The sequence below is a fragment of the Pantherophis guttatus genome, chromosome 3 (genome assembly GCF_059756535.1).
Source record: "Pantherophis guttatus breed Tessera chromosome 3, ASM5975653v1, whole genome shotgun sequence".
NCBI lineage: Eukaryota > Metazoa > Chordata > Lepidosauria > Squamata > Colubridae > Pantherophis > Pantherophis guttatus.
Window position 1 is genome coordinate 85,394,447 of NC_142065.1, and position 25,809 is coordinate 85,420,255.

At 46.7% G+C, this 25,809-nt stretch overlaps 1 long non-coding RNA gene across 1 annotated transcript; it reads right to left on the reverse strand.

Annotated features, from left to right (window-relative positions):
• Positions 1-252: 252 nt before the first annotated feature.
• On the reverse strand, positions 253-4,673 carry LOC117677222 (uncharacterized). The gene is made up of 5 exons (XR_004594706.3): positions 4,087-4,673; positions 3,769-3,863; positions 3,248-3,493; positions 2,309-2,471; positions 253-684 (listed from the first exon to the last, which is right to left on the reverse strand). It is a non-coding gene; the product is annotated as an uncharacterized LOC117677222 (long non-coding RNA).
• Positions 4,674-25,809: the final 21,136 nt, after the last annotated feature.

The following is a 25,809-nucleotide window of genomic DNA, read 5'->3' on the forward strand; positions in this document are numbered from 1 at the left end:
TCACTCAGCTGCCTGTCGTCTCCATTGTAGGCATAAAACTCACCTTTTCATGGTGTGGAGCCTACAATCAGTCATCTACTGTCATGGGTATTGCAGAAATAAAAGAAGAATGCCTAATGAAGGAATAAAAATTGCCCTTTCTTGGTTATTGGTCCAACATCAATAATTCAACTCATTCGCATCATATAGGAGTAGATCTCGGCTTGTCAATTCCCAGTCTGTGCGGCTCCACAAAAGACCAGCAGACGAAGATGGTTTGCAAGGCTTTTAATCACTGAACACAGATGAAAAAGTACAAGTAGAGTAATAGGTTCAAAGTCAGCACTGAGAGCAGCCGCCTTTCAGCGCTATTTATACATTATTTCCTGTTTAAACCACCATCCGGTAGCTAAAGCCAACCCCCATCAGCTGTTTGTCAGTTCTTTGTAGTTCCCGCCCTCCATGTGTCTCCTGTGTTCCATGATGTCATCAGAAGCTGACAGGCCATGTGGGGAGCCCGAAGCCTTTCCATTGCTGCTGTTTGTCTCCCGATGCCTTGCAAGTGTCTTCCGCTGCCCGGATCACTTCCCACCATCCCAGTTGTCATTGTAGGTATCTTTGGTGATCGCGTTTTCCCCATCCTTCCCATATGTGACGAATCCTGGCAGGGGCTCGACAGGCAGCTCCTCTCCAACATGGTTCCACCTGTAAGAAAGAGAGCAGAGGGGTCAGTTTTGTCAGTGATATACCCCAGTCCACTTGGCTTGTCTTGGTATTTGCAGTGAAACCGCCTTAGTAACCGTGCGGCGTGAATATCTGGCATCGCCACCCAGGTAACATCAGTGAATGGGTATCCTTTCCATTGCACTAAATATTAGACATTTCCCCTATGTAGTCTGGAGTTCAAAATCCTATCTATTTCATAGTGATCAGTATGTACCGGGCCCAGCGGGTCAGGAGGGTCACTGGTCCTTTCGGCTGTTACAGGTTTCAACAGACTACTGTCAAACACAGGCTGTATCTTACCCAATAGTGGTGATAGTTTTAGAGCAACTGAAAGGATTGATCACTCAGGTTATGCTAAATGGTCTCAAATACTTTGGCCCCAGTGTCCTACTCAGTATTCTGAATTTCAGGTACTTGGTTGACAGGTAGACCCGGTCTCCCACCTGGAACGGTTTATGATCTGCCCTTTTCTTGTCTGCGTATAATTTGTATTCTTCTGCGGCCTTCTGTAAGGCTATTTTAACCTTAGGCCAAACTATGCAGATCTTTTCTGCCCACCCAGATGGGGTCTCTGTGGTTTGCAAATGTGGTTCTAGGTCTGGGATCGCCAGGAATTCCATGCCATACACCATCTGGAAGAGGAAAAGGCCCGTGCTGTGGTGTACCACGTTATTGTAGGCCACCTCCGCGAAAGGTAAGAGGCTTGACCAGACTGATTGCTGGTATGACACGTAACACGTCAGCAATGGCTCCACCACCATAGCATTGGCTCGTTCAACAGCTCCATTGGTGCTGGGATGGAACGCCAAACTCAGCCCTTGGATGGATCCAATAAAACATACAAACTCTCTCCAGAACCTAGCGGTGAGCTGAACACCCCAGTCTGATACGATGCTCCTGGGTACCCCATGTAGGCGGTAGATATTTTGAAGAAACAGGCTCATTAGTCGCCGGGAGGAAGGTGTGCCCTTATATGGCATGAAATGAGTCTGCTTTGAGAACAAATCCACCACCGTCCATATCACCATATAGCCGTTACTACTAAGGAGATCGACTATGAAATCCATAGCAATTTCATCCCATGGCCTACTGGGATCAGCTACTGGTTGTAATAGGCCTATGGGTTTTCCTGACCTTGGTTTGGCTGACGCACATGTAGGACATCCCTTCACATAATCCTCAGTGTCCACCCGCATCTGTGGCCATCAAAATTGCCTTCTTACTAAATGTAATGTCTTCAAAAATCCAAAATGGCCAGCTGATTTGGCATCGTGGCATCATTTCAACACAGCAGTCTGGAGGCTGTTGGGGATATACAATTTTTCCCCTTTCCATGCCAAACCCTCCCTGTGAGTTACCAGAATCTGGTTATTCACTAGCCAAGGATTACTCAGTACAGCCAATTTCGGTCTGGAATGGGGTGTCTGGCTTAGTAATAGCTAGTACGCCTTTCAACGGCTGACCAGATGGTATGAGAGCTTTCACTACCTACTCCCATTTACTATTATATTGGGGCATACGGGACAAAGCATCAGCTAGGAAGTTTTTCCCAGCTGGAATGTACTTTAGGTGGAATGAGGATCGTTGGAAATACTGCGCCCACCTTACTTGTTTTGGGAACAACCTCCTCGGTGTTTGTAGGGCTTCCAGGTTCTTCTGATCTGTCCATACCTCAAATGCGTGTGGGGCCCCTTCAAGGAGATGTCACCAAGTCAGGAGCGCCCATGCATGGCGAATGACTCGTCCTCAAACCGGGAGCGGAGAGCCTACAGGAACCGGCCCAAATCTGTAAGTTCTCATGCATGATTGCTGTGCAGGCCAGCCACCCAATCCGCTGCCTCCCCCGTCAGTACTGCTGGAGTAGCCATCACCATCGCCCACTGGGATGGGTACCAACATCCATATAAGTCCATGTGGTTTATCACCTGATTGAGGAATAGGGCTACTTGGTCCAGGATTCCATCATATGTGGCCTGTATCGCCGGAGGGCCCCAGACTGCCTGGGGGCCTCATATCCCCAGAGCCCACAACGGAGCCGAGCCTGGTGGTCTAACCATACCAGCAGCCCTTCTATCCCCCTTCGCACAGCCCAGTGGGGGCCCCTGAGTCACCTTGTTTGGTGCCCTCTCCGGCATCACCTTACTTGGCACTTGCTTTGCTCCTCTAATAACCTCCCCCAAGGAGAAAGCTTGGTCCCATTGCACCGGGTATTTAATAGCTCGGCTGGGTGCCTGGTCCATTTGGAGCTTCGGACTATCAAGATGGAACCGGGTTTCCGAGCTAGTAACCCCAGTGTCCTACCATGACTCATGAGGAGGTTCAAGTCCCGTTACCCAAGGTTGTCAGGATGGGGCATCACCAAAGCTGGCCTCCCCAAACCATTCCCAGAGTGTATCCATTGTACTGGGGCCAGGGCCTGTGGAGTAACTCCACTCCCCCTCCTCATCCTCCATTCAATGCCTCTCGATCCACCCCTGAAAAAAACGTTCCTTCACAAGGAGGTATTGGCATCCTAGATCCAGTAATGCTACTAAGAGCTTACCTCCATTCTCCTGTGGCTGTCTGTCCAGTCCTCGCTCTCTGGTTTTGTTGATCTTCGTCTGCACACCCTGCACTCCATGTCTGCGGAACCTTGGGTCTAACCATGGGTTGGTCAATACACTCCTGCGCCTCCTCTTCCATTGGGCCTTCCTCTGCCACTTCCTCTGCCACCGTTTCCTCTGCCACAATGTGCATCAGCTGTTTGTCGGTTCTTTGTATTTCTCGGTCTCTGGGTGTCTCCTGTGTTCTGTGAGTCATCAGAAGCCAACAGGCCATGAGGCAGCCTTCCTATTGCTGCTGATGGCCCCCCCCCCGATGCCTCGCAACTGCCGTCCGCCACACGGATCACCTCCCACCGTCCCGGGTGTCATTGTAGGTATCTTCGGTGACCGCGTTTCCTGCATTCCTACCATATGTGATGAGTCCCAGCAGGGGCTCGAAAGAAGAAATCACCTTTTCGTGGGAAACTGGCCTAGTTCACTCAGAGATGCCTGTCATTCACATTGCAGGAGGATAACTTACCTGTTCCTGATGCTCTACTCAAGATCAATCACCTTGGTGATCAGCCCAGAGTCACTCATCCAGTCATGGGTTTTGCAGAAGTAGAAGAAGAATGCCTAATGAAGGAATAAAAAGTGCACTTTCTTCGTTATTGGTCCAACATCATTAATTCAACTCATTCACATCTTGTAAGAGTAGAACTCACTTTTTCATGGGGAACTGGCAGGGGTCACTCAGACGCCTGTCATTCACATTGCAGGAAGAGAACTTACCTGTTCCTGACGCTCTACCCAAGATCAATCAGTTACCTGTCATCTCCACTGTAGGCATAAAACTCACCATTTCCTGGTGATCAGCCCACAGTCAGTCATCCACTGTCATGGGTTTTGCAGAAATAGAAGAAGAATGCCTAATGAAGGAATAAAAATTGCCCTTTCTTCGTTATTGGTCCAACATCATTAATTCAACTCATTCGCATCCTGTAGGAGTAGAACTCACCTTTTCGTGGGGAACTGGCCTAGGTCACTCAGACGCCTGTCATTCACATTGCAGGAGGTGGACTTACTTGTTCCTGGCGCTCTATGCAAGACCACTCGTCTGCCTGTCGTCTCCACTGTACGTGTAAAACTCACCTTTTCCTGCCTCACGATGCCTCGAAACTGTCTTCCGCCACACAGATCACCTCCCACCCTCCCGGGTGTCATTGTAGGTATTTTCGGTGAATGTGCTTCCCGCATCCCTCCAATATGTGATGAGTCCTGGCAGGGGCTCGAAAGGAGAACTCACCTTTTCGTGGGGAACTGGCCTAGGTCACTCAGACACCTGTCATTCACATTGCAGGAGGTAAACTTTCCTGTTCCTGGCGCTCTACGCAAGACCACTCATCTGCCTGTCGTCTCCACTGTAGACGTAAATCTCACCTTTTCCTGGTGATCAGTCCACAGTCACTCATGCACTGTCATGGGTTTTGCAAAAAAAGAAGAATAACGCCTAATGAAGGAATAAAAATTGTCCTTTCTTAGTTATTGATCCAACATCATTAATTCAACTCATTCGCATCTTGTAGGATTAGAACTCACCTTTTCGTGGGGAACTGGCCTGGGTCACTCAAACGCCTGTCATTCACATTGCAGGAGGAGAACTTACCTGTTCCTGGCGCTCTACGCAAGACCACTCATCTGCCTGTCGTCTCCACTGCAGGCATATAACTCACCTTGTCCTGGTGATCAGCCCACAGTCACTCATCCACTGTCATCGGATTTCCAGAAGTAGAAGAAGAATGCCTAATGAAGGAATAAAAATTGTCCTTTCTTCGTTATTGGTCCAACATCATTAATTCAACTCGTTTGCATCTTTTAGGAGTAGAACTCATCTTTTCTTGGGAAACTGGCCTAGGTCACTCAGACGCCTGTCATTCACATTGCAGGAAGAGAACTTACCTGTTCCTGACGCTCTACCCAAGATCAATCAGTTACCTGTCATCTCCACTGTAGACGTAAATCTCACCTTTTCCTGGTGATCAGCCCACAGTCACTCATGCACTGTCATGGGTTTTGCAAAAAAAGAAGAATAATGCCTAATGAAGGAATAAAAATTGTCCTTTCTTAGTTATTGATCCAACATCATTAATTCAACTCATTCGCATCTTGTAGGATTAGAACTCACCTTTTCGTGGGGAACTGGCCTGGGTCACTCAAACGCCTGTCATTCACATTGCAGGAGGAGAACTTACCTGTTCCTGGCGCTCTATGCAAGACCACTCATCTGCCTGTCGTCTCCACTGTACGTGTAAAACTCAGCTTTTCCTGCCTCCCGATGCCTCAAAACTGTCTTCCGCCACACAGATCACCTCCCACCCTCCCGGGTGTCATTGTAGGTATTTTCGGTGAACGTGCTTCCCGCATCCCTCTAATATGTGATGAGTCCCGGCAGGGGCTCGAAAGGAGAACTCACCTTTTCATGGGGAACTGGCCTAGGTCACTCAGACACCTGTATTCACATTGCAGGAGGTGAACTTTCCTGTTCCTGGCGCTCTACACAAGACCACTCGTCTCCCTGTTGTCTCCACTGTAGGCGTAAAACTCACCTTTTCCTGGTGATCAGCCCACAGTCACTCATCCACTGTCATGGGTTTTGCAGAAGTAGAGGAAGAATGCCTAATGAAGGAATAAAAATTGTCCTTTCTTAGTTATTGGTCCAACATCATTAATTTAACTCGTTCGCATCTTGTAGGAGTAGAACTCACCTTTTTGTGTGGAACTGGCCTGGTGTTGTGGCCCGCCAGCAGCCTACACGGATTGTGGCTAATCCTGACGAGGAATCTGGTGCGGGGTTGCGCCAGCAGCCTGCCTTGCCGGCTCTCGCGTTGGACAGCGAGGAGGCTGAAGAGGATGTTTGCCAGAGGCAGAGGCTCAGCCAGGGCCTTCAGAACCTCCAGAGGCTCCTTCAAGTGGAGAGAGTGAAGTGGAGGAGCCTCTCCTCAATGCTCGAGTATGCAGGGCTGCCAAAAGGCAGGAGTGGCTACTCAGGAGGAGGAGGTCTACTCGAGAGTAGGGCTTGTGGATAATTGGCCACTCCTTTAGTCTATTTAAGTTGCACGCAGCTAGTGCGTTCTTGCTGGAAACAACTCGTATTATTATCACAGTATTTGGCTTATCATATCTTGTTTTCAGGGCTGATTGCCAACCTTTGCCGGTCTTCTTTATTCTTGCTACTTAATAAATTTGATAAGGACCATTAGTGTGTGTCAATATCCTCGGAAATCCGGAGCTGGGGCAGAACAGTTTGTTTCCAGCCAACAAAAACACACACCACAGCTTTGAAGACAATGGAGGAGCTGTATGAAGAGAATGTGTAGCTTCGGCAACAGTTAACTTTGATGGCTGCTCAGATGGCTCAGCTTCAAAGCCAAATGGCTTCTTCTCTGCCACCTCCTCTGCCTGCTCCACCTCCTCGGAGAAGCTGCTCAGTAACTGTGCCTGATAAATTTGCTGGTAATGTGGAAATGTTTCCAGCTTTCTTTGGACAATACCATCTGTTCATGAGCTTACGAGCTGAGGACTTTTCACAGGACAGAGATAAAGTCAGGTTTATTATCAGCTTGCTATCCGGCTCGGCAGCTTGTTGGGCCCCGCCCTTGTTGGTTCAGAACAGCCCGTTGCTCAATGATTTTGGGGGGTTTTGTGAGCACCTGCGGCTGATGTATGAGGACTGTATTAAAGCTCAAACCTCCTCCAGATGCCTGAAGGCCTTGAAGCAAGGCCAGCTGCCACATCAGTGAGTTCCGTTTGATAAGCCAGGACTCAGCATGGAACGAGGCAGCAAATATGGCTGCCTTCCATGAGGGTTTGTCAGACGCGTTGCAGGACGAGTTGGCCAGAGTGGACATTCCTCCAACTCTGAACGAGCTGTGTCGCCTGTGCCTCAGGATCGATGCGAGGTTACAGCATCGGCCCTCATGTCGTACCCCTCCGGAACCCTGTGTGGCCCAGTTGTATCTGAAGCTCCAGCTCCAAGGGAGGAGCCCATGGAGATCGGTGCAGCCAGACCCCGCCTGTCCAGAGCTGAGAAGGACAGATGCTGGGCAGGGGGGTTGTGTTTATATTGTGAGGAGCCTGGACACTTCACTGCCTCTTGCGCCAAGAAGCGACATAGCCCGCCGGCTCCTGGTCCCATACCACAGCCCCGCTTAACCTGTCGGGAAATGGGCGGAGCCTGATCTAGGGGAGACCTGGGGTCGGGCATGTACCAACACAGACTCACGCCCTGCAGAAGTGGACTCTGGACCCCCTCGCCATTTGATTCTCAACACTAAGATCTTCCTTGCCGACAACCCCCAAGGGATCCCAGCTCATGGGACTCCGGTGCGACGACCAACTTAATTGGATGAGGCGTTCGCCACTCACTTTGCTGTTCCCCTGTATCCCGTGGATCCTCCCATGGTCATGGAGACCATCCATGGTCGGGTGCTTCTGTCCGGGCCAATTAAGGCCGCCACTTAGCCCATGTGCCTGACCATCGGTAGGCATGAGGAGGCGATCCAATTTTACGTCACATCCGGACTGCATTTCCCTTTAGTTTTGGGCCTGGCTTGGCTTCGGATTCATGACCCACACGTTCTTTGGTCCCAGAATTTCTTGTCGTTCCTGAGCCTGCAGTGTGTGGATCATACTCGCCAAGTGTGCACAGGCCAGGTGCAGGGTCCACTTGCGGTCTCTTTGCCGGACGAACTTTTGGACTTTGCGGACGTCTTTAGCGAAAAAGAGGCGGACCAGTTGCCCCCACACCGGCCGTACGATTGTCCCATCGACTTAATCCCGGATGCACCGCTCCCTGTGGGGAGGTTGTACTCGATGTCAGACCCTGAACTGGTGGCATTAAGGGAATTCGTGGACAAAAACCTGGCCCGGGGTTTTATCCAGCCCTTGTCTGCTCCGGTCCTCTTTGTCAAGAAGAAAACTGGAGACTTGCATCTGTGCTGTGACTACCGGAAACTGAATGCCATTACGGTGCGGAACCAGTACCCTCTACCCTTGATCCCTGAACTTTTAGAGAGACTCCAGAGGGCTACCGTGTTTACCAAACTGGACCTGCATGGCGCCTACAATCTGGTTCGGGTCCGAGAAGGGGATCAGTGGAAGACAGCGTTCGGCACCAGGTATGGCCACTTTGAATATACGGTCATTCCGTTTGGACTAACCAACGTTCCCGCTATCTTCCAGAATTTTATGAACGATATTTTCTGGGATCTTTTGGACCACTTCGTGGTGGTGTACCTCGACGGCATCCTGATTTTCTCCATATCCAGGAAAAGTCATCTCCAACATTTCCGTCTGGTCTTGCTCTGTGACCACCATGACCACCAGTTGTACGCCAAGCTGGAGAAGTGCCAGTTCCTCCAGTCGACCTCTTGGGCCATCGCATTTCTCCCGAGGGCATCGCAATGGATCGGAGCAAGGTCGAGGCATTGAGAAGTTGGCAACCTCCCAATCGGGTGAAAGATGTTCAGTGACTCCTAGGCTTTGCCAACTATTACCGGACTTTCATCCCCGGATTCGCCACTCTGACCGCGCCCCTCACCCGACTCCTGCAAAAGAAAGTCCCGTTCCTGTGGGGCGACCCGAGCAGCGAGCGTTCCTTTTTTTTAAAAAAAATAATTTTTATTGATTTTATTAACATACATAAATCATAATATATAATATATAACAATATACACAATACAAACAATCAACAAGTGCTCCTGCACCCCTTGGGATCATTCCTGCTTCCAAAATCTTAAAGCTTCTTCTGGTGGTGGTATCCCCCTTCCACCCGAAAACACATATATTAGGAACTGTTTCCAGATTCCATTGAATTCATTTACTTTCATTATGCCCCTCCTTACTTTAATATTACAAGTCAGTTTATCATTTATGGCAATATCCCATACTTCCTTATACCATTCTTCCAAACAACAATCACCTCATATCTTCCAGTTCCTAGAAATCATTAACCTTGCTGCGGTCAACAAATTTGTTATCAACTCTTTAGTCTTTTTTACACTTTATATCTTCCAATAGTGAGAGTAATGCTACCTTTGGTGCCTCTTCTACCTTTATTCCTACAATTTCTTTAATCTCCTTAAACATCATCTTCCACAATTGTTGCACAAATTTACAATCCCACCACATATGTAAATACGTTCCTTTTTCCCCATAAACTCTCCAACAGTTATCTGAATAGTTCTGATTCATATTGCTTAATCAGCAGGCGTTCCTGACCTTAAAGCAGGCCTTCATGTCCAAACCAATCCTCAAGCATCCTGACCCGCAGCGTCCATTTGTGGTCGAGACAGACGCGTCGGATATTGCAGTCAGTGCGGTGTTACTCCAGGCTCGCGTGGATGGTGGAACTCTTTTCCCATGCGCTTACTACTCCCAGAAGTTGAATCCTTCCGAGCGCAACTATACCATCTGGGAAAAAGAGCTCCTGGCCATCAAGACCGCGTTTGAGACCTGGAGACACTACCTCGAGGGGGCCCGACATCAGGTGGAAGTCCGGACAGACCACAAGAATCTGGAGTTTCTGCAGACCGCACGGAAGCTCAATCAACGCCAGATTCGGTGGTCCTTCTTCTTTACCCATTTTAATTTTAAAGTTACCTACATCCCGAGTGGGCACAATCAACAGGCAGATGCGTTCTCCAGGAAGCCCGACTACGCCCAAACCAAGGACCCGCTTCCACCTCGGACGATTCTTCCCGTCGAGTTGTTCGCTGCCGTCTAGGAACCTGTCAATTTACTGGGTCAGATCCGGGAGGCGCAGAGGCAGGACGCCTTCGTCGACTGGCGGAAGCAGGAGGTAGGACCCGACTCTCCCTGGACGTTTACCGATGACCTCTTGAGGTATCGGGAGAGGCTTTATGTTTCATCGGGGCCGCTTAGTCTCATTTTGTCCCAGTGCCATGACAACCCTGCGGCGGGGCATTTCGGTTTGTTCAAGACTCTGAATTTGGTGTTGCGGACTTTCTGGTGGCCTCGTCTCCATCATGATGTGCAATCCTATGTGACCTCTTGCATTTGTTGTCGGACATGGGCACTCCCCCAGGACGACTTCAGCCTTTGCCGACCCCCTAGAGACCTTGGGGTGTCATCTCGATGGACTTTCTCATGGACTTGCCCCCGTCCTCGGGTTTCACGATGGTGTTCGTGGTGGTGGACATGTTAACGAAGATGGCGCACTTCTTACCCTGCCGGGGAATGCTGACAGCTCGCGCCACCGCTCACATGTTCATCCAGCATGTTTTCTGGCTCCATGGACTACCGGATCGGGTAGTGTTGGACAGAGGGACTCAGTTCTCCACCCAGTTCTGGAAAGGGGTGATGTTGGCCCTGGACGTTAAGATCTGCTTATCGTCGGCTCATCAAAACGAAACTGATGGCAGGACTGAAAAGGTCATTGGGATCTTAAAGCAATACCTGCGCTGCTTTGTCAATCAACAACAAGAAAATTGGACAGAGTACCTAGCAGTCGCGGAGTTTGCGTTCAATAATTCCCAGCACACCTCCACCAAGACCACCCCTTTCCTAGCCAACCTGGACTATCACCCGCACTTCTTCCCGCTCACAACCCTGGACTCCCCGGTTCCAGTAGCGGATAATTTCTTGGCGGAGCTCCAGGCCATGAATCAGCTGATGAAGCAGTACCTCAACAAGGCTAAGGATGATTACAAAAGGGTCGCAGACCACTCTCGGTGAACCACACCCCCGTTGGCTGTTGGGGATCGCGTGTGGTTGTCAACGAAGCATCTCCCCTCAGACCGGCCAGGGAGAAAACTGGAAAATCGGTTCATCGGACCTTTCCTGGTAGAGGCGGTCATCAATCCTCTGGCCTATCGCCTGACCCTGCCTCGGTCTTTGACAATCCACCCAGTGTTTCATCGATCCCTCCTGATTCCTGAACGGTCTACTTGTCCGCTCAGTCAACTGGATCATCCTCCACCCGCTTCCCATGACAGGGAGGGATCGCCAGAGTACGAGGTAGCAAGTATTCAAGACTCTTGGTGGTTGAAGGGTCAGTTTCAATACCTCATCGAGTGGAAGGGTAATGGGCCGGAGGATTTTACATGGGAGGATGCGACCTCTGTTCATGCTCAGGACCTGGTTTGCGCCTTCCACGAGCAGTTCCCGTCCCGACCACATCCAGATCAACAGATTCGGGGGAAGGGCCCTGAGGTGAAGGATAGTGTTGTGGCCCGCCAGCGGACTGCGCGGATCGTGGCTGATCCCGACGACGAAGAGGCTGGTGTGGGGTTGCGCCAGCAGCCTGCGCAGCTGGCGCTCGCGTCGGACAGCGAGGAGGCTGAAGAGAATGTGGTGCCAGAGGCAAGGACTCAGCCATGGCCTTCAGAACCTCCAGAGGCTCCTTCAAGTGGAGAGAGCGAAGTGGAAGAGCCTCTCCTCAATGCTCGAGCATGCAGGGCTGCCAAAAGGCAGGAGTGGCTACTCAGGAGGAGGAGGTCTACTCTAGAGTAGGGCTTGTGGATAATTGGCCACTCCCTTGGCCTATTTAAGTCACACGAAGCTAGTGCGCTCTTGCTGGAAACAACTCATGTTATTATCAGAATATTTTGGTTTATCATATCTTATTTTCTAGGCTGGTTAACAACCTTTGCCGGTTTGTTTATTCTTGCTACTTAATAAATTAGATAAAGACCGTTGATGTGTGTCAATATCCTCGGAAATCCGGAGCTGGGGCAGAACACCTGAATAACTCAGACGCCTCTCATCAGTATTGGAGGAGGAGAACTTACCTATTCCTGGCTCTCTACACAAGACCACCTATCTGCCTGTAGTCTGCACTGGAAGCTTAAAACTCACCTTTTCCTGGTGATCAGCCCACAATTACTTATCCACTGTTTTACAGAAGTAGAAAAATGCCTAATGAAGGAATAAAAATTGTCCTTTCTTGGTTATTGGTCCAACATCATTAATTCAACTCATTCACATCTTGCAGGACTAGAACTCACCTTTTCATGGGGAACTGGCCTGGGTCACGCAGATGCCTGTCATTCACATTGCAGGAGGAGAACTTACCTGTTCCTGGCGCTCTACACAAGACCACTCGTCTGTCTGTCTTCTTCACTGAAAGCTAAAAACTCACCTTTTCCTGGTGATCAGCACACAGTCACTCATCCACCGTCTTGGTTTTTGCAGAAGTAGAAAAACACCTAATGAAGGAATAATAATTGTCCTTTCTAAGTTGTTGGTCCAACATCATTAATTCAACTCATTCGCATCTTTTAGGAGTACAACTCACCTTTTCATGGGAAACTGGCCTAGGTCACTCAGACGCCTGTCATTAACATTGCAGGAGGTGAACTTACCTGTTCCTGGCGCTCTACGCAAGGCCACTCATCTGCCTGTTGTCTCCACTTCAGGCGTAAAACTCACCTTTTCCTGGTGATCAGCACACAGTCACTCATCCATTGTCTTGGTTTTTGCAGAAGTAGAAGCTTTCCTAATGAAGGAATGAAAATTGTCCTTTCTTGGTTATTGGTACAACATCATTAATTCAACTCATTCCCATCTTGCAGGAGTAGATCTCACCTTTTCATGGGGAACTGGCCTGGGTCACTCAGACGCTTGAAATTCACATTGCAGGAGGAGAACTAACCTGTTCCTGGAACTCTATGCCGGACCACTCGTCTGTCTGTCTTCTCCACTGAAAGCTTAAAACTCACCTTTTCCTGGTGATCAGCACGCAGTCACTCATCCACTGTCTTGGGTTTTGCAGAAGTAGAAGAATGCCTAAGGAAGGAATAAAAATTGTCCTTTCTTGGTTGTTTGTCCAACATCATTCATTCAACTCATTCGCATCTTGTAGCAGTAGAACTCACCTTTTCATGGGGAACTGGCCTGGGTCACTCAGATGCCTGTACTTCACATTACAGGATTAGAATTTACCTATTCCTGTGGCTCTACACAAGACCACTCGTCTCCCTGTCGTCTCCACTGGAAGCTTAAAACTCACCTTTTCCTGGTGATCAGCGCGCAGTCACTCATCCACTGTATTGGGTTTTGCAGAAGAAGAAGAATGCCTAATGAAGGAATAAAAATTGTCCTTTTTTGGTTGTTTGTCCAACATCATTAATTCAACTCATTCGCATCTTGTAGGAGTAGAACTCACCTTTTCATGAGGAACTGGCCCAGGTCCCTCAGATGTCTGTCATTCACATTACAGGATTAGAATTTACCTATTCCTGTCGCTCTACACAAGACGACTCGTCTGCCTGTCTTCTCCACTGTAGGTGTAAAACTCACCTTTTCCTGGTGATCAGCACGCAGTTACTCATCCACTGTCTTGGTTTTTGCAGAAGTAGAAAAACGCTTAATGAAGGAATAAAAATTGTCCTTTCTTGGTTATTTGTCCAACATCATTAATTCAACTCATTCACATCCTGTAGGAGTAGAACTCACCTTTTCATGTGGAACTGGCCTAGGTCACTCAGACACCTGTGATCCGTATTGCAGGAGGAGAATTTACCTGTTCCTGGCACTCTACACAAGACCATTCGTCTCCCTGTCGTCTCCACTGGAAGCTTAAAACTCACCTTTTGCTGGTGATCAGCATGCAGTCACTCATCCACTGTCTTGGTTTTTGCAGAAGCAGAAAAACGCCTAATGAAGGAATAAATATTTTCCTTTTTTTGTTATTGGTCCACATCATTAATTCAACTTGTTCGCATCTTTCAGGACTAGAACTCACCGTTTCATGGAAAAATGGCCTCGGTTACTCAGATGCCTGTGATCCGTATAGCAGGAAGAGAACTTACCTGTTCCTGGCACTCTACGCAAGACCATTCATCTCCCTGTTGTCTCCACTGTAGATGTAAAACTCACCTTTACCTGGTGATCAGCGAAATGTCACTCCTCCACTCTCATGGCTTTTGCAGAAGTAGAAAAACGCCTAATGAAGGAGTAAAAATTGTCCTTTTTTGGTTATTAGTCCAACATCATTAATTCAACTCATTCGCATCCTGTAGGAGTAGAACTCACCTTTTCATGGGGAACTGGCCTAGGTCACTCAGACGCCTGTCATTCACATTGGAGGAGGTGAACTTACCTGTTCCTGGCGCTCTACACAAGACCATTCGTCTCCCTGTCGTCTCCACTGTAGGTGTAAAACTCACCTTTTCCTGGTGATCAGCCCACAGTCACTCATCCACTCTCATGGGTTTTGAAGAAGTAGAAAAATGCCTAAGGAAGGAATAAAAATTGTCCTTTCTTGGTTATTTGTCCAACGTCAATAATTCAACTTGTTCGCATCTTTTAGGAGTAGAACTCACCTTTTCATGGGGAACTGGCCTAGGCACTCAGACGCCTGTCATTCACATTGCAGAAGGTGAACTTACCTGTTCCTGGCGCTCTACACAAGACCATTCGTCTCCCTGTCGTCTCCACTGTAGGTGTAAAACTCACCTTTTCCTGGTGATCAGCCAACAGTCACTCATCCACTCTCATGGGTTTTGCAGAAGTAGAAAAATGCCTAATGAAGGAATAAAAATTGTCCTTTCTTGGTTATTTGTCCAACGTCAATAATTCAACTCATTCGCATCCTGTAGGAGAAGGACTCACCTTTTCATGGGGAACTGGCGTTCGTCACTCAGACGCCTGTCATTCACGTTGCAGGAGGAGAACTTACCTGTTCCTGGCACTCTACACAAGACGACTTGTCTGCTGGTCTTCTCCACTGTAGGTGTAAAACTCACCTTTTCCTGGTGATCAGCACGCAGTCAGTCATCCACTGTCTTGGTTTTTGAAGAAGTAGAAAAACGCTTAATGAAGGAATAAAAATTGTCCTTTCTTGGTTATTTGTCCAACGTCATTAATTCAACTCGTTTGCATCTTCTAGGAGTAGAATTTACCGTTTCATGGGGAACTGGCCTGGGTCACTCAGATGCCTGTGATCCGTATAGCAGGAGGAGAACTTACCTGTTCCTGGTGCTCTACGCAAGACCACTCAGCTGCCTTTCGTCTCCACTGTAGGCATTCAACTCACCTACTCCAGGTGATCTGCCCACAGTCACTCATCCCCTGTCATGGATTTTGCAGAAGTAGAAGTAGAATGCCTAATGAAGGAATAAAAATTGTCCTTTCTTGGTTATTTGTCCAACATCATTCATTCAACTCATTCGCATCCTGCAGGAATAGAACTCACCTTTTCATGGGGAACTGGCCTAGGTCACTCAGACGCCTGTCATTCACGTTGCAGGAGGAGAACTTACCTGTTCCTGGCACTCTACACAAGACGACTCGTCTACCTGTCTTCTCCACTGTAGGTGTAAAACTCACCTTTTCCTGGTGATCAGCACGCAGTTACTCATCCACTGTCTTGGTTTTTGCAGAAGTAGAAAAACGCTTAATGAAGGAATAAAAATTGTCCTTTCTTGGTTATTTGTCCAACATCATTAATTCAACTCATTCGCATCCTGTAGGAGTAGAACTCACCTTTTCATGTGGAACTGGCCTAGGTCACTCAGACACCTGTGATCCGTATTGCAGGAGGAGAACTTACCTGTTCCTGGCACTCTACACAAGACCATTCGTCTCCCTGTCGTCTCCACTGGAAGCTTAAAACTCACCTTTTGCTGGTGATCAGCATGCAGTCACTCATCCACTGTCTTGGTTTTTGCAGAAGAAGAAAAACGCCTAATGAAGGAATAAATATTTTCCTTTTTTTGTTATTGGTCCACATCATTAATTCAACTTGTTCGCATCTTTCAGGACTAGAACTCACCGTTTCATGGAAAAATGGCCTCGGTTACTCAGATGCCTGTGATCCGTATAGCAGGAAGAGAACTTACCTGTTCCTGGCACTCTACGCAAGACCATTCATCTCCCTGTTGTCTCCACTGTAGATGTAAAACTCACCTTTACCTGGTGATCAGCGAAATGTCACTCCTCCACTCTCATGGCTTTTGCAGAAGTAGAAAAACGCCTAATGAAGGAGTAAAAATTGTCCTTTTTTGGTTATTAGTCCAACATCATTAATTCAACTCATTCGCATCCTGTAGGAGTAGAACTCACCTTTTCATGGGGAACTGGCCTAGGTCACTCAGACGCCTGTCATTCACATTGGAGGAGGTGAACTTACCTGTTCCTGGCGCTCTACACAAGACCATTCGTCTCCCTGTCGTCTCCACTGTAGGTGTAAAACTCACCTTTTCCTGGTGATCAGCCCACAGTCACTCATCCACTCTCATGGGTTTTGCAGAAGTAGAAAAATGCCTAATGAAGGAATAAAAATTGTCCTTTCTTGGTTATTTGTCCAACGTCAATAATTCAACTCATTCGCATCCTGTAGGAGTAGGACTCACCTTTTCATGGGGAACTGGCCTTCGTCACTCAGACGCCTGTCATTCACGTTGCAGGAGGAGAACTTACCTGTTCCTGGCACTCTACACAAGACGACTCGTCTGCTTGTCTTCTCCACTGTAGGTGTAAAACTCACCTTTTCCTGGTGATCAGCGCGCAGTCACTCATCCACTGTCTTGGTTTTTGAAGAAGTAGAAAAACGCTTAATGAAGGAATAAAAATTGTCCTTTCTTGGTTATTTGTCCAACGTCATTAATTCAACTCGTTTGCATCTTCTAGGAGTAGAATTTACCTTTTCATGGGGAACTGGCCTGGGTCACTCAGATGCCTGTGATCCGTATAGCAGGAGGAGAACTTACCTGTTCCTGGTGCTCTACGCAAGACCACTCAGCTGCCTTTCGTCTCCACTGTAGGCATTCAACTCACCTACTCCAGGTGATCTGCCCACAGTCACTCATCCCCTGTCATGGATTTTGCAGAAGTAGAAGTAGAATGCCTAATGAAGGAATAAAAATTGTCCTTTCTTGGTTATTTGTCCAACATCATTCATTCAACTCATTCGCATCCTGCAGGAATAGAACTCACCTTTTCATGGGGAACTGGCCTAGGTCACTCAGACGCCTGTCATTCACGTTGCAGGAGGAGAACTTACCTGTTCCTGGCACTCTACACAAGACAACTCGTCTGCCTGTCTTCTCCACTGTAGGTGTAAAACTCACCTTTTCCTGGTGATCAGCACGCAGTTACTCATCCACTGTCTTGGTTTTTGCAGAAGTAGAAAAACGCTTAATGAAGGAATAAAAATTGTCCTTTCTTGGTTATTTGTCCAACATCATTAATTCAACTCATTCGCATCCTGTAGGAGTAGAACTCACCTTTTCATGTGGAACTGGCCTAGGTCACTCAGACACCTGTGATCCGTATTGCAGGAGGAGAACTTACCTGTTCCTGGCACTCTACACAAGACCATTCGTCTCCCTGTCGTCTCCACTGGAAGCTTAAAACTCACCTTTTGCTGGTGATCAGCATGCAGTCACTCATCCACTGTCTTGGTTTTTGCAGAAGCAGAAAAACGCCTAATGAAGGAATAAATATTTTCCTTTTTTTGTTATTGGTCCACATCATTAATTCAACTTGTTCGCATCTTTCAGGACTAGAACTCACCGTTTCATGGAAAAATGGCCTCGGTTACTCAGATGCCTGTGATCCGTATAGCAGGAAGAGAACTTACCTGTTCCTGGCACTCTACGCAAGACCATTCATCTCCCTGTTGTCTCCACTGTAGATGTAAAACTCACCTTTACCTGGTGATCAGCGAAATGTCACTCCTCCACTCTCATGGCTTTTGCAAAAGTAGAAAAACGCCTAATGAAGGAGTAAAAATTGTCCTTTTTTGGTTATTAGTCCAACATCATTAATTCAACTCATTCGCATCCTGTAGGAGTAGAACTCACCTTTTCATGGGGAACTGGCCTAGGTCACTCAGACGCCTGTCATTCACATTGGAGGAGGTGAACTTACCTGTTCCTGGCGCTCTACACAAGACCATTCGTCTCCCTGTCGTCTCCACTGTAGGTGTAAAACTCACCTTTTCCTGGTGATCAGCCAACAGTCACTCATCCACTCTCATGGGTTTTGCAGAAGTAGAAAAATGCCTAATGAAGGAATAAAAATTGTCCTTTCTTGGTTATTTGTCCAACGTCAATAATTCAACTCATTTGCATCCTGTAGGAGTAGGACTCACCTTTTCATGGGGAACTGGCCTTCGTCACTCAGACGCCTGTCATTCACATTGCAGGAGGAGAACTTACCTGTTCCTGGCACTCTACACAAGACGACTCGTCTGCTTGTCTTCTCCACTGTAGGTGTAAAACTCACCTTTTCCTGGTGATCAGCGCGCAGTCACTCATCCACTGTCTTGGTTTTTGAAGAAGTAGAAAAACGCTTAATGAAGGAATAAAAATTGTCCTTTCTTGGTTATTTGTCCAACGTCATTAATTCAACTCGTTTGCATCTTCTAGGAGTAGAATTTACCAGTCACTCATCCCCTGTCATGGATTTTGCAGAAGTAGAGGTAGAATGCCTAATGAAGGAATAAAAATTGTCCTTTCTTGGTTATTTGTCCAACATCATTCATTCAACTCATTCGCATCCTGCAGGAATAGAACTCACCTTTTCATGGGGAACTGGCCTAGGTCACTCAGACGCCTGTCATTCACGTTGCAGGAGGAGAACTTACCTGTTCCTGGCACTCTACACAAGACGACTCGTCTGCCTGTCTTCTCCACTGTAGGTGTAAAACTCACCTTTTCCTGGTGATCAGCACGCAGTTACTCATCCACTGTCTTGGTTTTTGCAGAAGTAGAAAAACGCTTAATGAAGGAATAAAAATTGTCCTTTCTTGGTTATTTGTCCAACATCATTAATTCAACTCATTCGCATCCTGTAGGAGTAGAACTCACCTTTTCATGTGGAACTGGCCTAGGTCACTCAGACACCTGTGATCCGTATTGCAGGAGGAGAACTTACCTGTTCCTGGCACTCTACACAAGACCATTCGTCTCCCTGTCATCTCCACTGGAAGCTTAAAACTCACCTTTTGCTGGTGATCAGCATGCAGTCACTCATCCACTGTCTTGGTTTTTGCAGAAGCAGAAAAACGCCTAATGAAGGAATAAATATTTTCCTTTTTTTGTTATTGGTCCACATCATTAATTCAACTTGTTCGCATCTTTCAGGAGTAGAACTCACCGTTTCATGGAAAAATGGCCTCGGTTACTCAGACGCCTGTGATCCGTATTGCAGGAGGAGAACTTACCTGTTCCTGGTGCTCTACACAAGACCACTCAGCTGCCTTTCGTCTCCACTGTAGGCATTCAACTCACTTACTCCAGGTGATCTGCCCACAGTCACTCATCCCCTGTCATGGGTTTTGCAGAAGTAGAAGAAGAATGCCTAATGAAGGAATAAAAATTGTCCTTTCTTGGTTATTTGTCCAACATCATTAATTCAACTCATTCGCATCCGGTAGGAGTAGAATTCACCTTTTCATGGGGAACTGGCCTAGGTCACTCAGACGCCTGTCACTCACATTGAAGGAGGTGAACTTACCTGTTCCTGGCGCTCTACACAAGACCACTCGTCTCCCTGTCATCTCCACTGTAGGTGTAAAACTCACCTTTTCCTGGTGATCAGCCCATCGTCACTCATCCACTGTCTTGATTTTTGCAGAAGTGGAAGCATTCCTAATGAAGGAATAAAAATTGTCCTTTCTTGGTTGTTTGTCCAACATCATTAATTCAACTCATTCGTATCTTGTAGGAGTAGAACTCACCGTTTTATGGAGAACTGGCCTGGGTCACTCAGACTCCTGTGATCCGTATTGCAGGGGGAGAACTTACCTGTTCCTGGCGCTCTACGCAAGACCACTCATCTGTCTTAGGTCTCCACTATACCCGTAAAACTCACCTTTTCCTGGTGATCAGCCAACAGTCACTCATCCACTGTCTTGGTTTTTGCAGAAATAGGAGAAGAATGCCTAATGATGGAATAATAATTGTCCTTTCTTGGTTATTGGTCCAACATCATTAATTCAACTCATTCACATCTTGCAGGAGTAGAACACACCTTTTCGTGGGGATCTGGCCTGGGTCACTCAGACGCCTGTCATTCACATTGCAGGAGGAGAACTTATCTGTTCCTTGCGCTCTACAGAATACCATTTGTCTCCCTGTCGTCTCCACTGTAGGAGTAAAACTCACCTTTTCCTGGTGATCAGCATGCAGACACTCATCCACTGTCATGGGTTTTGCAGAAGCAGGAGAAGAATGCCTAATGAAGGAATAATAATTGTCCTTTCTTCGTTATTGGTCCAACATCATTCATTCAACTCATTCACATCTTGCAGGAGGACAACTCACCTTTTCATGGGGAACTGGCCTGGGTCACTCAGACACCTGTGATCCATATTTCAGGAGTAGATCTTACCTGTTCCTGGCGCTCTACGCAAGACCACTCGTCTGTCTGTCTTCTCCACTGAAAGCTTCAAACTCACCTTTTCCTGGTGATCAGCATGCAGTCACTCATCCACTGTCATGGGTTTTGCAGAACTAGAAGAAGAATGCCTAATGAAGGAATCAAAATTGTCCGTTCTTCGTTCTTGGTCCAACATCATTAATTCAACTCGTTTGCATCTTCTAGGAGTAGAATTTACCTTTTCATGGGGAACTGGCCTGGGTCACTCAGACGCCTGTGATCCGTATTGCAGGAGGAGAACTTACCTGTTCCTGGTGCTCTACACAAGACCACTCAGCTGCCTTTCGTCTCCACTGTAGGCATTCAACTCACTTACTCCAGGTGATCTGCCCACAGTCACTCATCCCCTGTCATGGGTTTTGCAGAAGTAGAAGAAGAATGCCTAATGAAGGAATCAAAATTGTCCGTTCTTCGTTCTTGGTCCAACATCATTAATTCAACTCATTCGCATCTTGTAGGAGTAGAACTCACCTTTTCATGGGGAACTGGCCTGGGTGACTCAGATGCCTGTGATCCGTATTTCAGGAGGAGAACTTACCTGTTCTTGGCGCTCTATGGAAGATCACTCAGCTGCCTGTCCTCTCCACTGGAAGCTTAAAATTCACCTTTTCCTGGTGATCAGCTCTCAGTCACTCAACCAGTCTCATGGGTAGGTTTCTTCGTCCACCATCGCTAAGTGGCTCAAGGCATGTATCACCCTGGCCTATGAACATAGACACAGACAAGTTCCTGTTCGTGTTACTGCGCACTCAACTCGTATTGCAGTGACCACTGCGACTTGGGCCACTCAGGCCCCTCTCCTCAAGATATGCAAGGCAGCTACCTGGGTGTCCCCGAACTCGTTTATTCGTCACTACAAGTTGGACAAATTTGCCTCAGCCGAGGCAGCCTTTGGTCGTAGGGTTCTTCAGCGCATCCTTCTTGTTGAAGGCGATTCTACCTCCTCTGTTTCTTCCCATCCTGGGGATATTTAGCTTGGGTATATCCCACTCAATGGACTCTCTAAGCAGTGCAAGGGAGAATGAACATTGGACTTACCTGAAGGTTCTTTCTCCTTGCGCTGCGGGAGAGTCCATACCCACCCTTGTTGTGTTTCTGTTGGAGTTTTTTTCTTTCCTTCTGTTATGTTTTGCTCAGGATGTCAGTTTCTTCGGATTCGGACTTCATGCAGAACTGGGCTAAGCAGGAAGAGGAGGTGTGTTTAGGCAAATTTCTTATTCAGTAGAGACCAATCGGATGAGGAACCTCCCACTCAATGGACTCTCCCATAGCGCAAGGAGAAAGAACCTTCAGGTAAGTCCAATGTTCATTTCCTGTTGATCAGCTCTCAGTCATTCATTCATTCTCATGCGTTTTGCAGAAGTAGAAGAAGAATGCCTAATGAAGGAATAAAAAGTGCACTTTCTTCATAATTGGTCCAACATCATTAATTCAACTCATTCGCATCTTGTAGGAGTAAAACTCACCTTTTTGTGGGGAACTGGCCTAGGTCATTCAGATGCCTGTGATCCGTATTGCAGGAGGAGAACGTACCTGTTTCTGGCGCTCTATGCAAGATCGCACAGCTGCCTGTGGTCTAAACTGGAAGATTAAAACTCACCTTTTCCTGGTGATCAGCTCTCAGTCACTCATCCACTTTCATGGGTTTTGCAGAAGTATTAGAATGCCTAATGTAGGAATAAAAATTGTCCTTTCTTGGTTATAGATCCAACATCATTAATTCATCTCATTCGCATCTTGTAGGAGTAGAACTCACCTTTTCATGGGGAACTGGCCTCAGTCACTCAGATGCCTTTAATCTGTATTTCAGGAGGAAAACTTACCTGTTCCTTTTGCTCTACACAAGACCACAACTTAGACTGTCGTCTTCTCTGCAGGCGTATAACTCACCTTTTCCTGGTGATCAGCCCACAGTCACTCATTCACTCTCATGGGTTTTGCAGAAATATTAGAATGCCTAATGAAGGAATAAAAATTGTCCTTTCTTGGTTATTGGTCAAACATCATTAATTGAACTTGTTCGCCTCTTGTAAGAGTAGAACTCACCTTTTTGTGGGGAACTGGCTTGGGTCATTCAGACGCCTGTGATCCGTATTGCAGGAAGACAACTTACCTGTTTCTGGCGGTCTATGAAAGATCACTCAGCTGCCTGTCGTCTCCACTCTAACCTTAAAACTCACCTTTTCCTGTTGATCAGCTCTCAGTCACTCATCCACTCTCATGGGTTTTGCACAAGTAGACAAAGAATGCCCAATGTAGGAATAAAAATTGTCTTTTTTTGGTTATTGGTCCAACATCATTAATTCAATTCGTTCGCATCTTGTAGGAGTAGAACTTACCTTTTCGTGGTGAACTGGCGTAGGTCACTCAGACACCTGTGATCTGTATTGCAGGAGGAGAAGTTACCTGTTCCTGGCGCTCTAAGCAAGATCACTCAGCTGCCTGTCGTCTCCACTGCAGGTGTAAAACTCACCTTTTCCTGTTGATCAGCCCACAATCACTCATTTACTGTCATGGGTTTTGAAGAAGTAGAAGAAGAATGTCTAATGAAGGTATTGCAGAAGTAGAACTCAAAATGCCTACTGCAGAGATAAATGTTACATGCTGTTAGTTATTGGTCCACTGTCAAAACCCAGCTGTTTTGCATATTGTAAGAATAGAACTCTTGAAAAAATAACTTTAAAAAGTTCAATCTATCAATTTCAAATTCTCGCAACAAACAAAAGTCTCGCGAAGGTCCAACTGGTTGATTGAACTTTTTTTTTAGTCACACAAACTTGTTTCCCTGAACTTGATGGCGAGAAACACAATGGAGAAACATGATGGAGCTGGAAATCTGGTAGGCAAAGTTTTGGGTTTTTTTGAAAAAACATTTTTTTTAATTTTAAAACAAAAGCAAAACATAAAACCGTCATCATTCCAAACAATTACAGTGTGTCGATCGGTTAGCATTCTTTTGTGCTTAATCCCATCTTCATAGTACCAATTTGTAACATGAGGTTGATGTAAAGAAAAAATATGTGAAGTTCTTTTTTATGAGAAATAAGGTAGGCAAAGTTATTGTTGGGGGAAGCAAGGGCATCTGGCACCAGGCCCTGAAAATGTCCCATCTCTCTCCAGCAGTTGCTCAGACATTCCAGAAGGAAGACCAGCATCTCTATCAGCACTTAAATGCAGCAGCCTTCCAGCTCTGGCCTGGTAGGGGCAGACAGCATGGGCGCTGCAGGCAGAGCACAGTCAGAAATGCAACGGAGCTGGAAATTAGGTAAAGAAATGCTTGGGGGAAACAAAAGCATCTGGGTGGTGGTGGGTAGAGCAAGCTCCACAGCGCTGTGCTGCAATGGAGAAATGCGCAATGGAGCGGCCAGTATGAGGGAAAGTGGAGGCCGCTTTTCCTCTTTCCCTGCTCCTTGTCTTTCCCTCATGCCAGCCGTTCCATTTTCCATTTTTCCATTGCAGTGCAGCGCCCAGGATCCACTTTGATAGCGGGGTGGGGGGGGTGGGGGGGTGGAGCCAATGGAGTGGCCAGCATGAGGGAAGGAGGAGGCCACTTTTCCTCTTTCTCTGCTCATCTTTCCCTCATGCCAGCCACTCCATTTTCCATTTCTCCATTGCAACGCAGCGCCCAGGATCCACTTTGATAGCGGAGGGTTAAGACAATGGAACAGCCAGCGTGAGGGAAGGAGGAGGCCACTTTTCCTCTTTCTCTGCTCATCTTTCCCTTGTGCCAGCCATTCCATTTCTCCATTGCAATGCAGCCCCCAAGATCCACTTTGATAGCCATGGGGAGGTATTTCACAACCAGTTTGCCCAGGGTCAGGTTGACCATCACAGGAGGCTCGTCCTGCATGTGTGGCGGAGCTCGAGAATGGGGGTGGGCCATGCCTCCCATGACAGCCAACCTGACCCTGGGCAAACTGGTTTTTAAATTATTTGAATGCCACCACTGTTGTATCCCACTGCTTAATTCCCTCCATGTAGATGTAGTACCATTAAGAACTACTGGTTGAGTATTATTTGTCAGCCAGTTACAGATCCATCTGTAATGGTGATGCTGTTTATCCCACATTTTTCTAGTTTTGCAAGAAGTACGTTGTGGTCTACTTTGTCAAATGCCTTGCTGAAGTCTAAGTATACTATGTCCACAACATTTCGCTGGTCTATTAATCTAGTTACTCTGTCAAAGAATAAAATAAGATTGGTTTGGCATGGTCTGTTTTTAACAAACCAGTGCTGGCTACTAGTTATAACTTTATTTGTTTCTAGATATTCATAGATCTGGGGTTTTTTTCCCAGTATCTTCCCAAGTATTAATGTTAGGCTGATTGGTCTGTAGTTTTCTCTGGTAGTTCCCTGCTTTTCAGAATATTTTAAAGATACAGTACAATGGCTCTGAGATAACATTTGCCAGCTCCTTCAGAGCTCTGGGATATAATCTATCAATCCCAGTGATTCATATTCATCAAGATCAGACAAGTGTTGTCTTACCATTTTCTTATTTATTTTAATTTTTATTTCTTTTTATTTTTAAAGTTATGTTTTTGGTAGGTTGGGCTATACTTTCTTTTTGCATGAAAACTGTTGCAAAAAGTGAGTTAAGCAGCTCTGCTTTCTTTCTATTTTTTTTAAAAAATTTGATTTATATGCCGCCCTTCTCCGGAGACTCAGGGCGGCTTACAATGTGCTAAGCAATAGCCTTCATCCTTTTGTATATTTATACAAAGTCAGCTTATTGCCCCCACAACTGGGTCCTCAATTTACCTACCTTAGAAAGGATGGAAGGTTGAGTCAACCTTGAGCCTGGCAAGATTCGAACCTGCTGTAATTGCAGGCAGCTGGTCTTAATAACAGGGTGCTTTAGACCACTGTACTACCAAGGCTCTTGCCTGTTACTTCCTTGTCATCTTCTCTATTTAATGGACCAACTGTTTTCTTGACTTTTTTCTTGTTAATTATATGTTGAAATATTTTTTTAAAATTATCTTTGACTTTTGTTGCAAATCTTTGTTCATTCTGAGACTTTGCTTTCCTGACTTCATCTTTGCAGATTCAGGCTATCTGCTGATATTCTGCTTTAGTTATGTGTCCCTCTTTCCATTTTTTGTACTTATTCTTTTTGTCTTTCAGTGTATCAGAGAGATCTTTGTGCAACTATGCTGGTTTCTTCGTGTAT